Raw genomic sequence first — 5341 nt, 5'->3', positions numbered from 1 at the left:
CTGTTGCCCTACTGATCTCCGTACAGAGCACCAGGGAGATGGGGTAGTAGGATTTAGCAGTTTCCTCCGGTCCGGAAATCTAACCTTCCACTCAAAGGAGGACGACTCCAAGCAGGGCGCCTAGGGGCCCCCTTCACCGAGAATTACAAACTTGTCTGTGTCTGTCTCTGAGAAAGCCCGGTGCCTGCTGTCACTAGTACACACGAAAGCAGACGAGTTCCCTCCACATTTGGCAGGCGCCAACGAGAATTCTGAAGAAGCGTGCACCCAGACACAGAATGTCCACTGAGAGAGACAGCGAGAAAGAGACACACAGGGAGACAGAGATACAGAGGGAGAGAGAGAGAGACACATGCAAGCAGAGGGAGGAAGGACGAGTGGAGGGGAAGACCGGCCTGGAGAGGGAGAGTCACAGGGAGATTGGCGGGAGAGACAGGGAGGAGGAGCAAGACAAGAAGAGGCAGAGGGGCACCTATTACAAGGAAGACAGGCGGAGACAGGGGGAGGCATTAGTGAGGGAGAGGAGGGAGACGAAAACAAAGAGAGCTGGAAGGGAGGTCGGAGGGAAGGACAGGAAGAAGACAAGGGAGGGGGAGGCAAGGGGAGGGAAGGAGGAAGGAGAGCAGGGGCAGCCGAGGCCGAGACAGGTGGGCTGACTCTGACGACAGGGCAACTGCAGTGTGCAGTTTCACCTGGTGAAGTTCACCTGTGCAATTTCCACAGAGACGAATGCTGTACAGTGGTCAGCCGTCAGCACTAAAGGCACCGTTCCCACCTGGACCTTAAGGGCAGTCTGGAACGATCCCTGAACTAGAAGGAAGCTGCAGTGAGGTCATTCTGGGTGAGGAAGAGGGCACCGCAGGGAAGAAAGCAAGGACCCGATCCCCACAGGGCTGCTGGAAGCCCTGTACTTACCAGCAGCAGGCAGGAAACGGGACTGCCGGAAAGAGACCGCAGCGACCTAGGGACAGCACGTGCGGGAAGGAATCACGTCCCCAAGCTCGGCAAATTCAAGCAAAAGCAGAGGATGCACATCCATGGAAGTCAATGCTTTCCGAGTGGAAGCCACGAGGTTCTCACAGATGCCCAGGAAATGTGCTCCACTCTGAGGCCCCTCGCCTCTCGCAAGCTTCTCATCCAAAGCGACTCATCACAGAGAAAGGGTGCACCGTGAGCAAAAGAGCCAAGGTCTCCTTCGCATCCCCGGACGCAGACAGGTGATCCGCCCAGTAATCTCAAGCCAACGTATGGTGATAAAGGTTACATTCCACCACAGTGCTGGAGGAAACTCGCACCCGAGGGGAGGACAACGAGTGAGAACCGCATCCCAGGCTGTAAGGTAAGGACAGACCGTCGAGCTGTATTGACAGGTCACGAGACCGTGACTCAAATGTCTGTACAGACACAGAGCGTCTGCACAAGCACGAGGGCTGGAGAGTTGTAAGCAGGGAGCTGGATTTCTAAGTCTGGGCTGCCCGTATGATATGAAAGGCTAACCCGTGCAAGCAGAGCTATGCCCATGTGATGCGGATGAGCCTCCTGAGGCGGTACGTTGTACCCTGTGGAGGACCTGGGAGACGCATGCAGGCGGGCTCCTTGTGCACCTCTGCCACCGGGCACATATGTGGGAAACGTAGGGCCAAAGGGTTCGCCGTCGGGCCTAGTGTGGCTCTCCCTCCCGCGGGTGCATTGAGCATCAGTGCAGAAAGCACTGGGCTCCCTGAAAGAGGCCAACCCCTGACAGAAACACAGTGGTGGTGACCCCTGCCTGATGGACTCGTGAGGAGATTAAAAGCAGTTAAAGGCATGCAGTCCACCAGAGAGTAGAGTGCTGTTAAGCAGGGGAGGGTGCCATGAGGAGGTGTCGGGCCTAGGGTGTGAAGAGGCAGTCATGCCATGTGCATGAGTTCTGGAGATCTAACTTGCACAGGGCAGCCGTAAGCAACGCTTCACCGCCTCGTCAGGTTCCTCAGAGCTAAGTGCTCTCACCGCAAACATAGAGGGTTTGCTGAGAAATGTCCCGGTGAAGGTGGCTGGACGGAGCGCTCGCACGTGAAGGATACGGGCACCTCCGTGACTGCCCGCTGTGTACCTCAGTCACGCACTAGTCCTGGTGGACTAAGCTGAGCTCAGTCCCCTGCAGTCAAAGGTGTCTGCATGGTTCCCGCAAACATGAATCAGACTCCCAGGTAGGAAGTAACGGACAAATGAGGGACCAGAACACACAGGAGGCACACGGAAACGAGACACACGCTGGCAGGGGGAAGTCTCTCCCGGCCAGGAACATGCCACATGGCAAAAGCGTAAGTGGGAAAACGTGGCTAGACCGCTTTTCACACTTTACGCCTGCATCTGCAACGTGCAAGCCAGTGACGTTTGAGCCCCTAGGGTCCAAAGGGTTTGAAAACAGAAGGACGGAAAATAGAGGTGCGACTTAATGCTCACAGCAAGGCAGCTGCACTTGGGGACATTAACTGGCTGGCAGTGAGTGCATGGCCAATCCTCTGACGAAGGTCCTACGGGCAGGGATGGATTTCTGGCTCCGGGAACATGTAAGAGAACACGCAGAACCCCTCCACCTGATGGCAGGACAGCAATTAGATCTGTCAGTGGTAGAAAGGGGTTGAATTCAGAGGGAAACACACTCAAGCGCAGAAGCATACACCAAAGACAAGACAGGCCAGCAGAGCCGCAGCTGACACAACACGCAGGTGCGCAGAGACGAAGGCGGTTACACGGGTACAGCTGTGCCCACTTGGGCCGGGCAAGGAGGCATCACCAGAGAGGCGTTGGCACAGGCAAAGCCAGGAAAGGACACAGACACGCCAGGGCTCACTCAGGGGGGACAGAGGCGTACAGGCAATGCGAGACATTTCCTGTACACAGAGAACAACAGGACGATCCCGACAGGCCAATGAGAGACACGTGTGGTTCAGAGACATGGAAGTCAGAAGGCTCCGGAATTGCCGAGGGTGTCCCCTGTCGAGGGACAGCACTCTGGGGCCCACGCACGCTGGTGTTGTGGTGGAAGAGGCCGCTAGGCAGCACATACAGTTGTGCAGGGGGGTTAGCAGCTCCTGGACCCTGGGGCTCCCCAGGGAGTGCTGCGGCTACGGGAGGACACCCGGGGCTGCAGGGTGTGCAGCCTGAGGGCTGTAATCCCTCGGACACAGAGCACCCAGGCCTCTGACCACGGTCCCTGGACACAAGTGTCCACATTTGAGGGTTTGGCTCTGGGGGCCCTGAGGGCTTTCCACACCCACACCTTGTCCGTACCTTCTCTTTGGGACAGGCCGGGCAGAAAAGTCAGCCTGGCCCCTCAGCAGGTATTGGCGGGAGATATGAACATGTGGGGGACCCTGTGTTCCCCCGTCCCGTGAAGTGTTCCTGCTCGGCAAGACCTGTCAAGTAACGGCCTGCTTGTGCAGAAAGATGCCCCAAAGGGCCCAGCCTCATGACCACTGAGGCCGTATTCCCACTGCAGAGTCATGGGCCATACTTTCTTTGGATGTTCACACCCAAAGACACGGGCCAGCACAGGGAGCTTTTCCAGGGTACCCCGACGTTTGCACATCAAGCAGCTGAGAAGACGTGCTTCTCCAGCCAGTGTGCAGACAGCAGCGAGAGAAAGACCTGCCTTCCCTTCTAGAGAGTGCGACAGCCTCCGCCCTGGAAGAGGTAAGGCTTGGGCGTACAGATCCCCAACTCCACAGCGTGCTGACACCCCGCTGACCAGGTTGTCTGCATACTGGTAGGGGCAAGAAGCCTCCATGCATTGGGACTGCCAACGCCTTCTCTGGAATAGAGCCACTGCAGAGAAGGCTCTTGTACTGCAGAGCTGTGCCGTAGGGATCCTGGGGGGCTTGGGCAGCTTGGGAGACAGGAAGATTAGTGTGGGGATGTCAGTCTCAGGCACGCTGTGCTGGGGGCCGTGTAACTTGGGGATAGAGGAGGGCCTGCGATGGACAGGGCTGAACTCTGTCTACTGCACTGCTAGCACGGTGGAGCTTTTGCCCCATCCCTAGCACAGACATCTCTGGCAAGCAGCCATCTGCTGTGGAAGGAGTACCCCAGCACTCACCTCTTCCCAGGTGAGGCTCGTCCCAGTCCTTTCTAAGCTCCAGGCCTGCCCGGGACCTCTGCACAGCATGCTAAGGCTGCACAAGTCCATCGTTCCCTATGTGGCCGAGGCAGCCTTTGTCCAGGCACTCGGGCCAAGGAACGCAGGCTGCCTGGGACGAGGCGACCTCCCTGAGGGCCTGCTGGTGTTTGCCCTTGGGAGTCTTCTCACAAGTCTCACATGGCGTGTCGGACACACGGCATAAGCCTGTGGACCCAGAGGAAGAGGAGCACCCGACTCATCACGGCTGATGATGAGAGGGCAGCGGGCACACGGGAGAGGATGGCGTGTCCGTGGCCTTTAAGAGCCCCACCTCCCCGCGACCCTCCCCTCTGTTGCCTTGCAATCTGGGCCACCCATTTGTAACCTGAGGTCATTTCAGAAACAGCGAAGTTCACACAAGGGCATCCGTACTAGGACACCTTCAGGAGTCTTGTGTGTGTGTGTGTTTGTGTGTGTGTGTGTGTGTGAATATGTGAGAGTAAGTGAAGCAGTGTGTGGGAGGCTCAGCTTCAGGAAGTGGAACCAGAAAAGTTGGCTGTGATTTTGGAGTTGCGTGAGACTGTAGTGGGCTGTTTCCTCTGCAGTGTGTACGTTCTCCCTGTCAACTCTGCCTGAAGCAGAACTTCGTCGGTCTTACCCACCCACTCTCCCTCTGGTCCCTCGGTTCCCTCCCCTGGACACCAATCCTACAGCCTGCTCACAATCCCTCAAATATGTGTGGCTGCTCCTGAGATCCTGACCTTGTCCACAAGACAGTCTGCATTCGTAGACATCAAAAAAACCAGAGGGTAATCAACCCTGGGAATTCCTCTCTGTGTGGCGGTTCAGTCAACATGACTGAGGATGTCACCATGCGGGATTCTGGGGGCACCATCACGGACATCCCCAAACCCTGAGTATTGGACATCCCTGGCCTGTGCTGGCCTCTCCATTTCCTTGAATTTCCTCATTTTCACAGGAAAGATATGAACCTGGGCGCTGGCCTTTCTCTCAGGTTTGTGCCCTGTCCTCCCTCACTCAACTCCCCATTGGTTCAGTCTTACTGACCTCACATGCAAACCCAATGTGTGACCCATCCCTACGGACAATGTCCTACGTCCCGCCCTTCCTTGGAACTCCAATGTGCAGGCACAGAACACTTACACCTCTGGACAGCCGCATGTATACATGGACACGCCCCAGAGCGTACCTGAGCAGAAAACACACACAAACACTTCA

This window comes from Puma concolor, unplaced genomic scaffold (assembly GCF_028749965.1).
Source record: "Puma concolor isolate L17-30 unplaced genomic scaffold, mPumCon1.1.hap2 unalloc_scaffold_8, whole genome shotgun sequence".
Classification (NCBI taxonomy): domain Eukaryota; kingdom Metazoa; phylum Chordata; class Mammalia; order Carnivora; family Felidae; genus Puma; species Puma concolor.
Note: the sequence above shows the minus strand (reverse complement) of the source record.